Here is a 21,582-nt window from a genome sequence, read left to right on the forward strand (position 1 = left end):
GCTGTTTTAAGTAATTTACAATTGTTAGCTGTGAAAATTTGTTTTTCAATAAAAGTATGCAATTACGTTTCCTTTATTATGTTTTCTATAATTTTATACTGATATTTAGATGTGTTTAAGGATGGATTCTTTTCATATTTCTTATATTCAGAAAATGATGAAATTAAGCATGTAGAGACTTTAAGATGTGCTCATTTCAATAAAACAAAAAAAGTTTAGGGTAATCTTGCTTGATTTTCCTTGAAGGTCATTTGAAAAGTCAATGCTTAAAATAGAGTTTTTTAGTGTAATAACACAAAAATTCCATGGTGGTATCTTAAATTGATTGTTCAAGAAAATAAAATATGATTAGATGTAAAAAAGCAACTTAAGTCTAAGGTTCTATGTTAAAGCATGATATTAAGTAGTAAAAAAAACGAACTTTTGTGCTTGAATCTCACAAAAAATGTATTCCGAATTTCCTCTGTACACTTGAAGAATTAATATTTTGGTGTTCGTTAATCCCCATCTAATGGATTTTTTTCGATGTATTATATATTCAGAATTTTTTTGTTTTACATTCATAGTGAAGATAAGTAGTGAGCAAATCATTTACAGTAAAGGAATTGTTAGGTATTCATGCATATAAGATTTTCAGATTAGCTCGAATTTCCTCATCTTAAAATTTTTCAATAAAAACATGAAAATATTTTATTGTAATTTATAGAACAAAAATTAATAAGGCCAGACAAGCAGTTGGATAATATATTCTTTATAAAATGTGATATTATGAATTAATGCTGTTATTATCATGTTTCAAGTCAATAAAAAGTACAATTTTCCGTCCGAATTTCCTCTGATACAAAATTTATAAGATTAATTGATTTTAAAAAAGTTACATATTTTTCCTGAATCTAATAATGTTACATTGAAAAACAAAGCCACAAAATGAAGCTGTATTATGAAATTTTAAAAATGTATGTACATGTACATTTAATTAATATTAATTAATTATGATATACACTGTAATAATTGATAGTATAACTATAAAATTGGTCACAAATCTCAAAAATGTACCAAGAAAATGTTATCTTCCAGTTGGCTGGTATGGTTGGCAGATATCAGTGTAAAAAACGCTAAAAATACAATTTATATATGGCATCTTAGCTGTACTTAAAATATATATTGATCACAAATCTCAAGATGTACAATGAATTAAATTATATCTACCTGTTTACAATGAAATTTGGGCTGATGTAATTAACAGATATCAGTGCAAAAAATGCTAAAAATACTAAATGTATTAATATATAGCATCTAGCTTAGCTGTACATATACATGTAACTATATATTGATCACAAATCTCAAAATGTAGAATGAAATATAATTTTCAAGTTAAAAATGAAATTTGGCTAATTTGGTTATCAGTGTAAAATATGCTAAACAAATGCTACATGTAACTATACTATTAACCATGCAGTACATGTACACTCAAAACACTAGTCTAGAATCTTAACTTTCACAACTTGATGAAAAATATTTGTTTAAAGATGAACATATCTTTAAAGACTTTGTAACACGTGGAGCTTTTTTCACATTTTCAGAAAAGAGATTGTATATTCCATCTTTGCTATCTCTGTTATAAACAAGTTGTAAAAAACTAAAACAAAGTCCACTCCCTGCAATCCTGTTAGCAATGTGTCTACTAACTATCTTTTCTGAAATCAAATGTTCTAAGGAGGGCAAGTTCTTGCGTACTTCTAAACTATAAGAGTGGCTATCAACTGCATTTGAAAATGTGAATGAAGAAGACAAATACTTTGGATCAGTCAAATCCACACCTACAGAGGTCACTAGTTTTTGTAACGCTAAAACATCCTCTAGTGCATCATGAGCCTTGTAAGGTTCGCACACATAGCGTTTGTACAAATTTTCTAAGGAAAATGATCCAACTTTTGAATCAAAAACTTTGAACAACTGTTTTGTGTCAACAAACCCTGCAACACAGTTACCAATTTCCTGTGTTTTACCACAATTTTGCAGAGAGTTCAGAAAAATATGGCAGTCAAAAGACTTGACATTATGTCCAACTAAAACAACTTTTGACTGGAATTTTGTGAAGAAATTCAAAAGTGCATCAATAGCAGCCACCAAGTGTACAGCATCCACTTCTTTATTGCCATGAAACATTTTCCCATCCATAACTCTTAATCCAGTGACTTCAGTAGCTTTGTCTGTGATTGGGATCTTTGGTAAAATGTACTGGGAAAATCTGTCTGATCCACACACAGCAGCAATTTGTGTGATGTGTGAGCTTCTGGCTGAAAGGTCTAAACAATGGTTACAGTTGACAAAGCATATCAGTTTCATGATCTACCATTATCTTATAAAATTGGATACACCAATATATATATATATATATATATATATATATATATATATATATATATATATATATATATATATATATATATATATTACTTATTTAACTTTACAGCAATACAATCTTGTTACATGTATTCAAAGCATATCATCCAGACAATAAAATAACATTCGATAATGGGACATCATTTCAGTATGGTAAAAGACATTAGAATCACATGCTGAAAAAATCTTATATTGGACTGCATGTACTTGAAATTCTTGTGTACTTGTTTTTGTTTTTATGCAAACACGCAGTACAAACCTAGCCCTGTTGTTTCAAGGTCAAAGTAGACGTGCTGGTGAATGCCTAAATTTTCAATTGGCTGAAAGGACGGTTTACTCAAAGGTGGTGGTATTTCACCAATACCAGTAGGGGTCTGCAAGGCAATTTCTGAGCAATAGGTAGGACCCTCTCTAATCTCCCTTGCTGCTGTCATTTGCTTTCTATATATGAATAAAAAAATCTAAACTGTATGTGAATTCAGGTATGATTATCACTTATTATTAAGAGTATACTGTATATGTAAACTGTTCATCATATAATTGTCAGCATAAAATATCATTTCACTGTCATCATATTAAGTTTTGACACTGGTTGGCATGCATGCATTAATTACGTATCATTACGCAACCTCTATTTGTAAAAAAAAAAATCAATAACATTAACATTATGGTAATGGTAAGGTAAATTTCATTCAAACCTCTCTGCTTTCAGGTGCAGTCTTTTTCTTTTTGCTTCTTTGGTGATCGACATGGCTTTCTTCCGTCTATTTATTCTGTCTTTGAGAGCAGCTAGCCTCCTTGTATAAGTTCCCGGGGAAATGCCAATCTTCTTGTTGACCTATTGATAAAAACAGGGACTTTATAAAGAATGAATTGCTAAATTCATAGTTACAATTCTTGCACTAGTATATACATATATATTCATACATACAGTAATCAAAGCCTAATTTTAAATATAATGCAAATTTTGCTTACCTGCACCAGATAGCCTTGACCAATATTTTTTTGTGCCACACTTGCTGCTACTCTGTAGGTTATTGTTCTGCTGAGGAGGCGATTTTTTGGAGCTTTGGATGCCACAGTTTTATTAAAACTTTCGTTTGGTTGCGTGCTTCCAAGATTGGCTAATTTCTGTGAATGCTTCTTTAACTTGTTAAAAATGCCTTCCAGGTCTTGCTGCAGAGCTTTATTCTCCAATGGTCGACCATAAGGGAGGGATGTAAACTTTCTGGCTGGGTCTCTTTTATGGTGACACCAAAGTTGATCACATTCTTTGTGATTATCAAAGGGATGAAAGGACAAAGCAGTCAGGCCTTTTTCAATTCCACTTTGGCTACCCTGGTTCTGAGAAACCATATAATTGAAGCACTTCTGAATGTATCTTATGATTTTAGTGGAGAGACTTTTATGCGTTTTTTGAAGATTGTACAGGGAATTTGCAATGTTCTTTTTTACATGGTTCTTGTCAGACTGTTTCTGGATATTTGCATCTAATTCTTTGTTGATTCGCGTGATAGCAGTTGTGTCATCATCCCCAACCAGACCTTCCATCCTTACTCCTTTCTGCAGTGTCCTTCCTACCATCTCCACTATCATATCAGGCTCCATGGACTTTGAGCTTCCTGTAAATATAACATTCTTTTTTAATATCAAAAAATCTTTTTTCTTAAAATATAAAAAGTATAATATATCTCTTTTACCTTAGACTTTAGAATTAAGAGAATAGGATTTTAAAGCAAAGTATTTCACATTGCTTAAATTTTTCTGCAGGTATAATGCTTGTAAATATTTGCATGAATTAATTATTTTGTTGAAGTTTTCTAAGTGACATTACCTGTCCAATTTCTTGTACATTCATGTGGAGCAGGTGGTGTATTTTTCCTTTCCGCATTCTCACAAATCTTGCATGTTTTACTACGGACACTGTAATCGATGACTTTCCCTGTTTCTACACCCATCATTGAGCAATGGCCCAGACATGAATTAAGATGAAAATCAGTGTTCTTAAATTTTGGCTATAAAAATCATATTGCATTTTAATAACATAGATAATTCACATCTACAAGGAATGACATAATTATTTAAACTGTAAAGTTCTTTATAGTACATGTATGTATATAACATATATCAACTTATATATAAACTTTCAAATAAATAATAAAATATTTACATAATCAAGTATAATATATTTATCAAGAAATAAATTTAAAAAAATTCATACTTTATTTTTGTATGAAAAAAGCGATAATCAATTACAAATACAGGTATGATATAAATAATACATTTGACCCAGTAATTTTTTTTTTGAATATCAAACCATATGATAATCGTGAAGACTCCATAATTGTATAATATTACCTGTAAGGCTATCATATGACCGGCCACTTCCGCGCTTTTGCCAAGCCCCATCTACACTGACACTTATGCTGGATGACTGTTTCTTTCTGTGGGAAGATATAATATATGTAATAAACATTTCTTAATAATTCAACAGCCATATATATATAATATCATTTTATGTTTTTGTGAAATGTATCTCTGTTTAAAACTCAGAATTTATATCATGCTCTTGTAGTTTTAAAAGGGTACATAGGGGTGGGGTGGGGGGGGGGGGGGGCAATTCAGACTTATTTCAAATTACTTATGACCATATGCCTATATAATATCAATTTTAAGTGTATGAATTATAAAAATTTACATGTTTGTTGCCATAACTTCTTCTTCTAGAGCTTCTTGCATCGATAAGGAAGCAATACATTCTGTAGCTTTTCCAATCTCTAACTTGTCTGCTGCTAAGTAGTGTTCTGCTGATGGGTGGCATGTTTAGCTCAGCCAGTATTCCACTTATCTGGTCAAAGCCTATCCCAGTGTGTTGTACAGCTGTCAGAACATGAAAAGAAAAATAATCCAATAATAAAATACATACCATCAATTATTTAATATAATATTCATTTGAATACAATTTTCATTATTTTAAACTTAGTTATCATTATTGTTTTGAATGTTTGTCAATTTTTATTCATCCAATGTACATGAATATACTGACCTGCTGCTAACTTTGTATTGGCATCCCAAATTTTATTATGCCTTTTTCCTGTTGAAACATTGTTGATCATTTTGCAAGCAGAATTCATGCAAGGTATTTTAAGCATAGCTGAAAGACCAAAGTTTGTTATTCCTTGGCAGTGGGAAAGTTGTAAGGGTAAGCCACATTTCTTGCAGGCAGACAAGCCATCAGCAAGTACCCCAAGCTCAATCAACCTACGGCCACATCTCCAGTCCTTTTCAAGACGAGGGGAGTCTATTACCTTAATTGAAAAAAGAAAATTCTTGTTCTGAGATTTCTTTATGCAAAAACTCTGATCTTGGTTAAAATTCATTTTTTTCCATGTTGTATTTTGTCATTTTTTTTCCTTCGAATTCTTCAATGTATGCATATTTTTTTTGATATATAAATTTTAATGAAATAATACTTATAGGTATAATGATATATATGAATTTAAAATACTGACTTATGATATCCATCTTTATTTTGTATTAGTGAAGGTTTAAACTTTTAAAATCCATATTGCTATACCTTAAAAAATAAACTTATGCGACCTGACTTAAAGAAAAAGAAAAATGAAGAAGATTTTAAAGACAATTTTAATAGTAAATAAAAATTTCAAATTTATCTAATTTTTTTTTACTTCATCTTAATACAGATCTCTTATTAACTTAAGGTAATTCTATATAAAAAAGGTTCTACTGTGCTAGTTAATTTCAATTTTGTGACCATAAAATTTAAAAAGGGGGGTTATAACAAACAAGGAATAAATTTATAAAGAGTTAAATTAAATCTTTTAATATTACTAATCTCATCATAAAAATTGTAAATGATTTTTTTTGTATATCTGTGACTTTGAAATATACACCTAAGACGTTTAATAGATACAAAGTATTTTATGATTTATAGGGGGGGGGGGGGTAATGCCATATTTTTTATCCGTATGGGCCGCCATATTTCATGATTGAGTGTAAACAGTGGGAAATTATTCTCTGATCGTTTTCTCTAGGAATAATTTGGATAACTATTACCTTTTTACAAATTTAACAGAGAGAAATAAACATGGTATGTGTTACAGATTGCAATCTATTTAGAGAACAACAAAAATGACGCTATCTCTGTCGTCTGCCTGTGCAGTGGCGATATACCGGTATATGTTCAACGAATACAGTATGAGCGATGTTAGAGTTTGCAATGTGTATGTTATGATACTAGTGAACATAGAATGCGTAAATATCATTTTTCTCAAATATATTTAATATATAAGCAGTTAGAACTTACATTTTCAGTGTAAACAATCTCAACCTCTTCGAGATCTACTGGGACATTGTCAACGGAGTGACAGTCGTCTGACTCAATTGTTTCATTGGTGGAAGCGATTTTAGAATAGCTATGTGTCTCGGCTATTTTTGTGTTCTCCCATCTCTGTCGAATCCCCTTTTTTATTGAGTCGTATTTGCGTTCCCGTCGTTTTGACACAAAACGACCCCTCAATCTCGGCCTCCCCCTCTCCATTTGTTTTTGTTGTTATTCGCGCCGACTACGGCATGTCGTAAACGACATAATTTTACCTTTTCCTTGGTCTTAACACATTTAATAAGTTATTATTTTGTGAAATGAAATATATTCATAATTATTGATGTAGTTTCATTGTGAATTGCAACAGTTTGAATTTTACGACATGTTCATATATGGAGACCCACTTGAGGTAAAAAATGATAAGAAGAATCCATCCTTAAATAAATGAAAATCGTCCCACTCTTTCCAATTGTCACCATTAGAATTACTTGATAATTACTTTTGAAATGAACAACAAACAACAAATTTTTACCTTATAATGTATAAATAGATACAAATGTATGAAAACATGTAAAATTTGATCATTTTTCATCGAATTCTTCCTCGTCTCCAGAGCTACTCAGATGTGTTTGAATTTGATTTTGATTATAAGGCAGATGTTGAACTTGTATGTCTTATTGTTTTAGCATAGTTAAAAGGAGACAAGGAACGAGAATAGATTAAATGTTCACTAAATATGACTGTTGGATTACTTTTTTCACGGAAAAACGAAATCACATGCAGGAATATATGTCTATTTGTTACACAGGATGAATCTCTGTCATTCAGTCAATTGAAAGGTGACTGAAAGGTAACTGAAATGTAACTGAATGGCATAGTTGTGCCATTCAGTCACCTTTCCAGACCATTCAGTTAACACTCAGTTGACTGAATGGCAGAGCTTCATCCTGTGTTAATTAAAATGCTACAAATCATTCAATAAACAAAAAACGATCAATATTTAGTATCATTGATGATTAAGTTCAAATATGTGTGAAAAGTGACTCAAAGAAATCGCCACAAGTTTCATAAAATTAGGTAAAAGATTTCAAACAATGACTTTTTATGAAAATCAAAAGATTGGGGGGGGGGGGGGGGGGGGTATACAGTGTACATGTAAGGGCATTTCAAAGTGATGTGATGCTTTTGTCATAATAATATCATGTAGATGTATGTTGTATTGAAAAAAGTTTCTTATTAAAGGAGTTTGAGCATCAATTGACCTCTAAAAGGTTAGGCAAAGATGTTTTACTATGAAGATCCCTATAAAACTGTGTTGAATAGAGGAAAGTTGAAATGGTGGGTTCACTTTAATGGTCATATTTTTCTAAAAAACCTCAATGGAATTAAGAATATGGGGTATCCTTTTTCGCAGAATAGCATTAGCTTTCTAAGTCGATAATAAAACATCTTTTCATTAAATGATAATGTACTAAGTTAAAGGTAGCAAGGGACAGTCATTTAATAGAGATACATTTTAAGATAAACCGCGTTGGAATTCAAAGAAAGTGAGAATATAACTTCTCTTAAACAAAAATGTTATTTTTAACAGCGTGTGTACATTGAAGGCATTTTTAAATCTGTGTTAATTTGTGCTCGAATTTTGCCTGTAAAAACTTTGAGTTATCTAATGGTTTGAGATATTGGAGTTAATGAAAGTTGGTCTTTTTTCTAGACATGTGTATACACATTATGTTTCTATACACGCGTATACACACATGTTTATATCGCCATATGAGTTAGCGTAATTCATATTATCAAAAAAACAGTAGAAGATTTAATAATTGTATTTCGCATCTAGAATAAACTTTAAAAAAAAAAACCCTATAAAATGTTCTTAAATTATCATGTAAAGCAATAATTTTAAGAAGAAAATTTGTGTTCGTATTTGCCAAAAAAATCTGATAACCGGATATACAATACAAAAAAAAAATGATAAACCGATAAGGGTAAAAAGAACAAACACGGAAAATGCAACTTAACATTTCTCTATTCCAGTTCATTTATTTACAGCACAATCTTGCATAAAGGCATAAATACATTAGCTTTCTTTTAACACAATTGCCGAAAAACTCCCCCCCCCCCCGGAAAAAGAACTGGTTTCTTCGAAAGATTGCTTCTCAGAAAGGACGTGTACTAAAGATTGAGTTTTTCTAGTACAGATATCTATACCCCAAAGAGTTTTTAAAGGTGCATGGTCAGATTTTTTCATTCTTACTGTATCACATACTTTTCCAGAGAATCCAATATTCTTACAAAGTTATAGACTTTCGTCTAATTCTACCCTCAAAATCGGTCTCCTTTCAAAGTTATAAATATTCAAAGTAAATGAAATAAAGACTGACACAAATTGAAAACGCCACTCATTTACCCCATTTACACAAAGTTTGTAATATGGAAGAAAAAAATTATTCGGATGTACGATAATATCGAAAGTCTAATTGTTGACGTTTTACAGAAAACATAGCTCTGAATAGACCTGCCTGGCAGCGTCATCCCTATTCACGGCACACCATGGAATGCAGTCTTGGCTGTTGACGGACGTCGGTCAGATCTGTCAGCGACTGGAGGACAGTCAGCAATATCAGCAAATAGTAGATCAGTAGCAGAATGGAGGGTAGATCTAGGAGAAGTGCTAAACCTGCATCACGTTTTTATACAATACAGGACGGACAATGACGCTTGAGGTATTTATCGACCAACGAAGTGAATATGAAGGGTGTTCATATTACATTATTTATCTGGAGATGTTTATGTTAAGCATATTTGTTCAGTTTGAATACATGAGACACATAATTGGGCTGCTTGATTTATTCATCTAAAAAGTACTGTAACTGAAACATACCTTAATTTTTAAAAGAAATGGCATTCTTTTATGGACCTATAAGGTTCCGTTCAACTGATGAATATTCGCAGCTTCATCCTGTGTGATTTATACGAAAGTTTTATGATGCTTACTAAAACCTGTCACAGAATTATTGATATGCGTAATGTGTTTAGGCATTTTCTATGAAACAGCACTAAGTATAAAAACGACAGATGATGATTACAAAATCATTCGTTGCCACTAAACAAGGTCAGATGACATTAATAGCATGGCCTTATCAATGGCGATGCAAGAAAATCTTCAAACCATATCTCAGTGTATAGAAATGATTCTATACTAAAAATATCCCCCTCCCCCCATTCGTGTTTACACAAACATACACATTTCTCTTGTTCAGATCTTGATTGTGTATACAGTGGGGCCTCAGGTATCCAGACGCCAGATAACCGGACGCTTCAGTTTACGGACGATTTGGGAACACATTTTTTATACGTTATTTTGTCTCATTAATCCGGAATTCCGCGTTCCGGATCCGGACGGTCTGTTTTTACCACAAAACACTGTTTTACTACTAATCTTGCTTCATTTAACCGGCCGGTAAAATTTCATGTTACCCCGTTCACTACAAAAGATTACGGCTGTCAATTGAGTTTCACACCTTTCTTACGTGTTAGACTCTCATGAGAAGCTTGTATAAACACTTACTTCCCAAACCACTTTCAAAATTACCGACAATGCTGGCAGGATTAGTCACGCCTCACAGCACGTGGCTTGGATATCTTAACTTGTGCACCTGTCAATTGCCATCGCTTTTTTAAACATCCCTGTATTTCAAATTAAAAATATGCTTATTAATCAAGAAAACTGGAAAGTTTTACATAGCTTTGTGGTTTATCTATCTATTCAAACGTTATTTTAAAACGAATTGTCACATGAATGCCTTGTTAGATTAAGTCAAACTCGGAAGTACAGGAAGAAAACAAAATAGCATGTTGACTTATCGGAAATGCTTTGGTGGATCTTGCAATTTTCAAACTAGTGAACGTTAATTTTTTTCAATAAAATTGACTTTCTTTTAAGAATAGAAAATACATTTAAAAAATCAGTCAATTATTGTGGAAAATGGCACGTCTAGAAATAAATAGTTGAAAACATTACGTAGATATTAATGGACACATATCACACTTGGACATAAAGAAATTAGCTCGATTCGGTAGTCCGGTTGATATTTCATGACAAAATGATAATATAAAGCGGGGTTCTTTATATCTAAAAATGTCCATATCAACGTACAACTCTGTAATATGTTGCTATTTAGTATGAAAGGTCAAACAACCAGTATCAACGCTGGGAGCCATCGTATACAAATACATTATCATTTATGACAACAATAGATACATTTCAGATATCCAGTGGTTAAAGTTAACCAATGTTTTGAGCAACCCGGTCCTGGACGTTTCACCTATCCGAACGAGTTGACTTGGGAACGAAAGCGTCTGGACAACTGAGGCTCCACTGTATTTTTAAGACCTACTTTTTACAAAATTGTTAAACCTTAACTATTCACACTAAAAAAAGTTCTATTTTGGTGTTCTTGAACTAACAGATGAAAACAACTACTTTAAGAGTAGATTCTTGGGATTTTCAATCTACGTATCGAACACCACCTACAGAAAGGACTGGAAACTGTGTTTCAAGGACAACAACTATACCAGAGCCACAATACCCAACCCTATCAGTGTAACATGCGTTATGCACGGGAAATATGTCATTTACTACAACAACAGAACTCATCGTCCCTTCCCTGCTGGATATTCTACTTACGCCTTTAACGATCAGTGTGAGGTTGAAGTTTATGGTAAGATTTATAGAATCTTTTTAATTTAAGAATTAATGAATATATAGAGCAGATTTTGCATTCTTAAAAAGTATACCATATAGTTTTTTATTCCATATTTTATTCAAGCGTGAAGTTTAGTCAAATTTAGTAATGCATATAAGAGAATGATTTATATATGCATCGTTTTTGATAAAAACAAATTTTTAAGAATAATTCATTACTTCTTCCTCTACTTTATAGAAGACGTGAACCGTATCACGTAGACAGCTATCAAGAATTTACTTCCCGATATGTTTATTATTACTTTTACTAATCGATTTTGAATGTATAATACGTTTAATGTGTTATGTTTACTGATACGACAAAAACTACAACAATTATCAACACATTTATGGCTATATTTGACTCTGAATAGATAGAACGTCGTAAAAGCATTGTGGTTATCAAAAAGAAGGCTGGATGGTTGTGAAACATGTTCATTGTACCTACTTCAATGAAAAGAACAGCTCTGTTAAGAGATGAAGGAGGCCATTCAATTTTGAGAGTTTTAACATAGGAGTTTTCTTTCCTTAAAAAGAGTTTACGACAAAAAATCATACAGCTCTAGAATACTAAAGTAGATATACTACCACGTAGTTTGTTGACTTCTTCATTCTCTTTTAAAAAAAAGAGAAATATTTCAGTTGTCCTAAATAGTGTTTTAAAATCCATAATTTAAGGCTTAAACGCTTAAAACATAAATCATTAACAAATTACCGCTGGTGCATAACGTTATAAGAACGTTTGCTATGTAGACAAGGTGAGGCCTATATTTCTAATTAATGTTTTCTTGATACGCATATTGCGAACACTTTCTGCGTCTACGTTTATTGAGATGTATTTTGAAGGACATGTTTATTCTAAGAAATGCATAACATTTAGTTCAGATGAAACGCACAAAGCTTTAGCTCCTTTAAAAAATTCTTAACGTTATCATCGTTATCATCATTATCGATACTACTATATTAAAATAATAGACTCGAATTTATGGGCTTTAATACCAATAAATCGGAAGAGTACTGTCTTTCCTTTTACATATTTTATACATCATAAGTACTTGAAGATTACCATTTTTTTTTATTTTATCTCAATCAAGCGTCACTAATTAATAATCAACGAAAATTCCTTTTAAAAAAATCCGAATATCATTTGAAATTTTCGGATTTTACAATCTTGCGCATGCGTATTACATTCACGCTAAATCATTATAGGCTTTTTAGTTTATGTTTCCACAATATCACATTTGCATGCATAAACTCAGAAACGATAATACAAATACGTGTAAATTTTCATTGAAAATTTGCTGTATAATCTGCTTATCAAAGAAAATATGGAAGATAACTTTAACTCAGTGCATTTAATATGAAAAATCCCGAGAGTTCCGAACGTTCCGTGTGTAAATAAAAGTTTAAGGTTGGTAAAAAAGTGTACAATTCTTCATTAATATGAATTAAATTTTTAGATGAAAGGTATTTACAGTTTCAAAATGGTTTTTTATGAATAGTTTGACTATTTTTTTTTCAATGCAGCTTTATTAATTTCCTCCAAAATCGTTTCGAAGCGATTCTGCAATTTTTAAATTACATTACTGGTATATGGGAGGCACTGGTGAAGGCTTGTCCCGAGACACAGTAAGATTATTCTAAGCAGAGTGCAGTTAAATAAATAGCAATATTGTAGGCTTAAAGCTTGGTTATGTAAATGACAAACATATACGGTATATCGATGTATCTATTTCGTAAATGTCCTAAATATATTTGCAATGTCAACCCGTGCACGCACTGGTCAAAGTCTAGTAATATAGTATAATAAAATATGATAAAACATAAGATATTGATTGTTGTATTAAGAGCATTTATATTTCGGGAACATCAATTTTAAGTTAGAGAAGTCGAAAAATATAACCATATCCATTAAGTCGGTTTAATATGGTGAGTTCTTTGTTTCATTTTTATAGGTTGTCTGACCTTAGGATATTACGGAGAGAACTGTTCAACTTCTTGTCCAGAAAACTGTAAGGGTGGAGACTGTGACATTGTGGATGGAACTTGTGTTAGCTGTGTACCGGGATATAGTTGATCTATGTGTAACATAGGTACAGCTTACATTGTATAATGTTTAATTTTACTGATAAAAGTTAGGTCTCTTGGATGTATGTAAGCTAACATTTGCATATATATTTTTTATTGCTCGAGATATTTTATATATCTTTGTTTTTCCAAACTTCACTTCAAAGTCTGTGGCGCTTGCTACGAAAAAGAACAATGTGACTACAAAAATGGTACTTGTCCAAATGGATGTGAAGACGGGTATAAAGGGAGACAATGCAAAACTGGTAACGAAAAAATAGTACACTCAGGCTTATGTAGAATGAACGTAGACATGACAGTTGTAGATACAATTCAAATAGATTTCATTATGTTCTTACCAAATTTTAAAATTATGCTATTTTTCTGTAAACTAAGTAATCCGATTCAAAAGCCAAAAAGAAATACATGCTTACATGTATATTTTAACGATTGGGACGGATGATATGTCTGCCTGTATGTAGCCATTTCCTATGAGTCTGATGCGTGTTTAGTTGAGTGGGTGCTTGCGACCACTCATGAAAATTGTTGTCAGATGTATAGGGAGTTTTGAAGATCGCTCGCAAATACCTGCTCTGCTGAATACGCAAATCGGCATCCTTATGCATATATTTTTTTCTCACTGAACATGTTTGTTGAACCATATTTATTTTCCTAATCTAAATTTTACAGGTATATTTTGTTTGACAAAAATTCCAAAATTAAGAGAAAAAACTATTAAAATAAAGGTCATAATCAAATCTAAAAATAATGTTGATTGCAGGAAGTTAAATGAAATTCTGACTAGCCCATATCTATTTAAAATCTACTCACTTTAAGCTATATGATACGATGCAATATTAAAACTGTAAAGATTTTTCATTCCTGTCTCCTAAAATTTCATTTACTTTCAAACTTTTGTCAACGATTCCAGAAATGATTCTATGAGATATCCGGCGTCCGGTAAAGCTCGGACTTGTTTAAAGTTAGTAAAAAAAATTGAAATTCCTTTTTTTTCATGTAATGTCAGTTTGCAACAACAACACGTATGGACCTAATTGCTCTAGGACATGTGGACATTGTCTCTACCTGTATGGAGAAAAATGTAACCACGTGACCGGTCAGTGTCCTCGCGGATGTGCTTCCGGCTTTCAAGCAGACCTTTGTGTTGAATGTACGTACATTTGATATGTTTAATTTACGTAAACTTATTCAGTACCCTTTGTGCATGCGTAGTGTTTTTTCTCCAAACAGGAGATACACTATGAATACCTATCTCTAAATATTATAAGCGTTTGTCATTTCTTTTTTTTTAATTTAGCAAGAAGTGAATTCAGGAACACGACACTTGCATGGTCGACATATAATGGTATGATTATTTAAAAGCATACATGTAATATAAAATGTGATCACAATATTCCAACTCTAAATCATTTTTTTTTATTTTCAATATTATCTGATTGTGTTAAAAGTAAATCTATTTACTCAATGTGTTTTAATTTAGTTCATATGAAATCAAATCAGAAATGTAACATCATTGCGTTGCGTAAAGTTTGTTTGCTCCATATTCCTAAAGTATTTTAAATAGATAATAGCAAATCCAATTAAACCGGAAAGAAAATTATCGGTGTTAGTATTTCTCACATTGCATATTATTCGATTTATGTTTACTTATTTAGTACTCTCTGTGCATGCGTATCATTTTTTCTCCAAATCATGAAAAAAAAATGTATGAATAACTTTTTATGTAAATATATATGGCTTTGGTCATTTGTTTTGTTTTTTCAGCAACAGATAAATTCAAGAACAAGACACTTGTACGGCCAATGAATGATGGTATGATTATTTAACAGCATACATGTAATGTAAAATGTGATAACAATATTCCATTCTAAATACATGTATTTTTTTTTTAAATTGTACAATTATCTGATTTTGTGTGAAGTATGTACATTTACTCGTTTTGTTTTAATTTAGTTCAGTTAAAATCAAATTAGAAATGTTACATGATAGCGTTAATTAAATTTTGATCTTTAGAAATTCTTAAAGTGTTTAATATATAGACTATGTCAATTTGAATTAAAAAGGACAGATAATCATTGGTGTTGGGATTTCTCAAAACTACGTTTGAATATGAGAAAGGAATAGAATCTGAACACATCAGATAAAAGTGATCGTGTACATGCTTGTTAGTGACAGCTGAAATTACAAAAGACAAAATTATTTTGACCAAAAAATTGGAAATCAATATGACGAAATCCATGTAATGTGATATTTCCCTTCTTTTTTTATCTTAAAAAGTATATACAAAGTAAAGACAACTTCACATGACATTGAATAAAACAAAATCGACAATTGCTACTGGGTCCGAGTTCCTTGTGGCTCAGCAAGGATTTAATCAAAACAATTTACATCTAAAAATGTATAAAAAAAACCAAAATAACACAAATTAACAAACAAATAAACAAAAAGAAATGAGTATAGGTAAAAAGGAAAGGAAATATTGCCCCCCCCCCTTCTCTCTCTTTTTAATAATAATGTAACTGTATAAATTAGAGAAACTTGTTCATGTATATGATACTCATTTGCAGCTTATGGTCCACCTGTTTTGAAAACTACAGTTCAAGTTCCTTTTTATTCCATCATCACCGTTGTCGTATTGTTTTCAGTCAGTGCTCTTCTCAACCTGTTTTTCATGTACGTTACTTACTAGTACTCGAATTATTTTTCACTCGATCGTGATCGTATTTTCTTGTAACATTTGAAAATACGTCACGTCAGTTTACTTAACTTTCAGATCCAGACAGGTACTTGCAAGATGCCGCAATCGAGAAGAAAAGGTAGACGAATCTGTCGAAAAACCGAACACTATTGTGAACAGTATTGATATTCAAGAAAACGAATTTTCTACTTACCAAGAACTCGAGCATGCTGACCAAAAAGTAAACAATGATGTATATACTTCATTAGCATAAAACCCGAATAATGAGGGGTATTTGTTGTTGTTATGAAAAGTACGTTTTTCAAAAATATATATTTTGTGAAAATTCGAATGCATTTGTTAGAAAGAAACATTTTTTTAAATTTCTTACTCTTACCCTTGACACGGCCAAATGAACATATTGGTATCCTGGGATCTGTTAAAATGTTGAAAAAAGAAACAGCATCCCATTTTTTAAAAACATTCGACTGCTTTATTCGCCTTTTGTTTTTGTTTTATGTGTATTTGTATGTTGTTTGCTTGGCAATAAATACTATAATATGTACGAATAAAGTTACACAAGATATTTTTAGTCTGATATTATTTGATATACGACTATTGGTACAGAAATTTAAATTAATGATACCTATTTTAAAGAAAATGTCAGTTCGAGGCCTTTGTAGGCGTTCCGGCCTTTGATCTGTATAATGAAGATTCTAAATTGTAGAAATCGTGACCCTCGGACCAAAACTGCAGCCCAAGGCGGGGTTCAAAGTTCAACATAGAACTACATATGAACAATTTTAAAAATTTTCTTCTCAAGAACTACTTCACCAAAAATGCCAATATTTACACAAAAGGTGGTATATATAGTGAAGATTCTAAATTGTAAAAATCGAGACCCCCGAACAAAAAGTATGGCCCCAGGAGGGGTTTTGATTTTAACATATATAGGAAAATGTTTTAAAATCTTCTTCTCATGAACTATAATGCAACTGTTTGGGATATTACTATTCATACATGTACATCCTTAAATAATGTAGATTCTTAAATGTAAAAATCGTAACTCCCGGACAATCGATGGGGCACCAAGAGGGGTTCAAAGTTGAAACATTTTAAATAATATAAAGGAAACGTTTAAAAATTTTCTTCTTAAGAACTAAAATGTTATAGTTTGTGGAATTTCTATGTATGCATCCTTGGCATATGTAGATTCCTAACTGGTAAAATCGTGACCCCCGGACCAATACTGGGGGTCAAAGTTTATTATAGAAATATAAAGGCAACATGTTAAAAAAATCGTCTTCTCGAGAACTACAATGCTTCAATTTGTGAGATTACTATCATGCATACAACCTTGGATAACGAAGGTTCGACAGTTTTAAAAAAGTGACCCCTGGACTAATACTGGGGACCCAAGATGAGTTTAAAGTTAAATGTAGAAGTATATATGGAAAATGTTTAAAAATCGTCTTGAGAACTACAATGCATCAATTTGTCAGATAACTACGTAAGCATCCTCAAATAGTGTAGATTCGAAATTATAAAAGCCGTGACCTCAATTTAATACTTGGGCCCCAAAAGGTGATCAAAGTTTAGCAAATAAATATAGAGGGAAAATGTTGAAAAATCATGTTGAAAAATCTTTTTCTAGGGAACTATACTGGTACTGTACCAGTTATCGGCTAAGACCAGTTATCGGCTAAAATGAGAGTTCGGGTTTATTACACGGGGCAATCCCAGATATTTTAATTCAGTCGTCTTTTTGGAATAAAGAAAAGTAGGTTTGCTTGAAAACTTTCTTGAATATGTTTTATACACAAGCTTAAACGATCATTGTTTACCTCTGATTTTACATCTTTGCACTTTTAGCAGTGGGGAAAATGACGTAATAAGTTAAAAATAGAATATTACATCTTTGTGAAACGTTACTATAGCCCTTCTTTGATTTGACATAAAATATCAATACAAATAGCATGTATAAACAAAAGGAATTCATTAATTTCCGAGAGATTCGTAGCGCAGTTGAACGCCTGATTGCACAATTATGTATTGAATAGTGTACGATTTGATGAATTACCGTATGATAATAAACGAATACTTTTATGAGTTTTGTTTATAATGTATCACAACCCCGACTACGTTAGTCTGACCCCACAAGGGACATAATTCAAATTTCATTTAGCAGAGTATAAAATCAACATGTACCGGGATTTTACTACGTTATTATCACAAAGCCGATAACTGGTACAGTAGATCGTAAAAACTCGGCAAATTCGAGGCCTGATAGAAATCACAAAACAAGATGTTTGCGGTTCTAAAAATTGATATAAACTAACAGATTGAAAAATAAGGAGTTCATTATTTAAAGTGTGGCAAGTTTTATAAAAATATCAAGAAATAAGAAAATACGACAAGAAAACATTAAATTTTAGCCGATAGCTGGTACAGTGCCAGTAATGCTTCAGCCTGTGAGATTAATATGCAATCATCCTTAAATAATGCAGATTCCAAATAATTAAAGGTTTACCACTGGACTAATACTGTGAACCGAAGAGGGGTTCAAAGTTTAACATATAAAGATATTTTGAAAATGTTTTTAAACAGTTTTTCTCGAGAACTATAATGCTACAGTTTGTGAGAATACTATGCACGGATCCTCAAATTGTGTAAACTCTAATGTAGTGGAAAAATATCCTTTAGTAGTTGATTTCAATACTGAATTATCAAGAACTTTGAATGTGTTTAAAGAATAATAGGATACATATTACAACTTATTTTATTGTAGAACTGGCATTCACCGTCTTCATTTCATACGTTACATAAAAGTGCGTGTCATTTGTAATGAAACTAGTAAAGATGCGCTTTTTCATAACATTCTGGGATAAAAAATGAAACAAATTATTTTCATTTCGATTAGTTTTAAATTTGAGCAAAGAAAAATTATTTAAAACCAAATCTTTTGAACTTATTTGTTGCAATAAAATCTTTATTATTAACAAAAAATAAAGATGGTCTGCTGGCCTAATTATTCATAGAAACGTTCATTTTTTATTGGTAATTTTAATATGAGATTTGGCAATAACAAACAGTGTTGTAAATCAAAAGCCAAAGGAAGACTACAAAACAGGAGAAGCGCAAACACCGACCTCTATAAAAATCAGAGGTAGGAGCATAGGCCATGGAGGAGTAAGCATCCTCTGCTGACCGGTCAGAACCGCCGTGTGCTCATTGTTGTAATCTTGGAAACAAGAAGGTCCATAGACATGTTGATTGATAATGGCCTAACAATAAGTATGAAAAACATCACTCAGCATTCGACCTAGCAGACGATACTATTTACTGACATGGTCGGTGTACCGACCATAGCACTGAACGAAATAATAACTTTAATCGAGACTGTTGATAATCTTGCATTATCAACTTGTTTGTCAGTAGCTTGCCTCGTTCTAGAATTTGTTGGAAAGTTGACGATAGAAAAAATATAAAGTCATTACATTTATCGCCAAGTTTTGTTGTTAGGTTACCATTAATGTTTTTTTTTTTGTCTAAAAAATATCTAAATATGAAACAAATGACTTTAATTTGTGGTATCCTTTATTTTCAAGTTCACTGGGATACATGTATATCGAGTCGAAATAAGAATAACAATAGTTAATTGATGAATTGTCGTTGATATACCTAAGTGTGGAGTTGAAGACGCAGCTAGTGATTTTTTCCTGTTTAAGTCTTAATAATATCTAAATATGAAACAAATGAATTTAATTTGTTGTATCCTTTATTTTCAAGTTCACTGGGATACATGTATATCGAGTCGAAATAAGAATAACAATAGTTAATTGATGAATTGTCGTTGATATACCTAAGTGTGGAGTTGAAGACGCAGCCAGTGATTTTTTCCTGTTTAAGTCTTAATAATAAATTATGCTTTATGTGAATATAGAAATAGATCTGCTTACAATGATGAGCAATAGGTATCAATAAAAAATTCCAACAGATTTTTGGAAGAATTTGCAAGAAGCAATCTAAAACGTAAGTAAAATAAAATGTACACCGTCTTAATGATTCTTTATTGACACAATTAAGTGTCAAAATTGAACTACTATTTAAGGTATTTTGATATATACATTGTTAATAACACAATCCAATGGTCATACAATGTATTTTGATAACAATTATTTTATAATTGACTGAAATTTCGAGTTAAATCTAAAATTGCGTCATGATAATGAGGCCAGATTTCCAAAAAGTGCATAGATGTCAATCAGAAACACAAGCATCTTTTTGATATCTTACTGTACAGATATACTTTATGTGTCATTTTTAAAGTTTTGAAAGCGAATGAATGAATTTAATGTATACTCCAAATAACTGCTAAGTACATATGCATAGAACGAATCACCATGACTAAAATAGCATCTTTATATTAAAGCACCACTTAGATATATGTACAGGAAGAGGGTAATGGTCACAATATAATTGCTTATAGAAAGATGTATGTGCATAATACAGTCTCTTTCTGAAGGGTTCATTGAGTTAGATAACTCGGTGGCAACATTGGTATGTTTCTCTTCTTATAAAATTCTTACTTGAATCAAAATGATTTTAAACAGATTTCAACTGATGAATCAGAACTTAAGATTTCATTACGAAATTGAACGTAGGTTATAGTTGTTGTGTTAACGTTGTAACTACACTGTCACGCACATCTGTTATACTAACTAGTTACAAGCTTAACTGATACCTAAGTTTTAATTTTATTTATTGCAAATTTAATTAAAGGTAATTATTTTTTAACTTGACTTTTAAAGCGGCATGTATTTACTACATCTAAAAACTGGTACAGTTAAACCACACATTGTTTTAGATGCACTTATGTTGTATTTTATAATTCATTAGCTTGATAAGCTTTATGTTGAATATTCCAGGTACCTCATAAAGCATGTTTATTTTTGTTTTCTAAACTAAGGGTCGACATTCCACTTTAGGCCCAATTACAGTAACTTTCGATACTGGAATGATATGATTTGGCTAGCCCTATTCATCGAATATTTTTGGACTGTGAAAACATATGGTGAGTGAATGGATTTAAAATACTTTTTTTTTTATTCATGCAACAATATTTTTTTTAAAACAATATTTGTCGACTTAATATTATTGGCAGGTACAACCAATTGACAAAGTATACAATACGACTGGGAAACAAGCCAAAAGCTTATACTAATTTCTCTCTTTGATGAGAAAAATAAAACAGGTAGAAATTTACATTTGCAAAAAATAAAGAAGTTCAACATTTAATGGCTAAAATAAATAATTTCT

At 31.5% G+C, this 21,582-nt stretch overlaps 3 pseudogenes; 2 read left to right on the forward strand and 1 right to left on the reverse strand.

The window, feature by feature from the left end:
• Positions 1–16,849, forward strand: part of LOC128174549 (multiple epidermal growth factor-like domains protein 11) — a 158,881-nt pseudogene extending 142,032 nt beyond the window's left edge.
• On the reverse strand, positions 1,425–6,967 carry LOC128172610 (uncharacterized; annotated as a pseudogene).
• A 4,212-nt stretch (positions 16,850–21,061) lies between the features above and the next one.
• Positions 21,062–21,582, forward strand: part of LOC128174550 (multiple epidermal growth factor-like domains protein 10) — a 151,501-nt pseudogene continuing 150,980 nt past the window's right edge.

Source organism: Crassostrea angulata, chromosome 2 (genome assembly GCF_025612915.1).
Source record: "Crassostrea angulata isolate pt1a10 chromosome 2, ASM2561291v2, whole genome shotgun sequence".
NCBI lineage: Eukaryota > Metazoa > Mollusca > Bivalvia > Ostreida > Ostreidae > Magallana > Magallana angulata.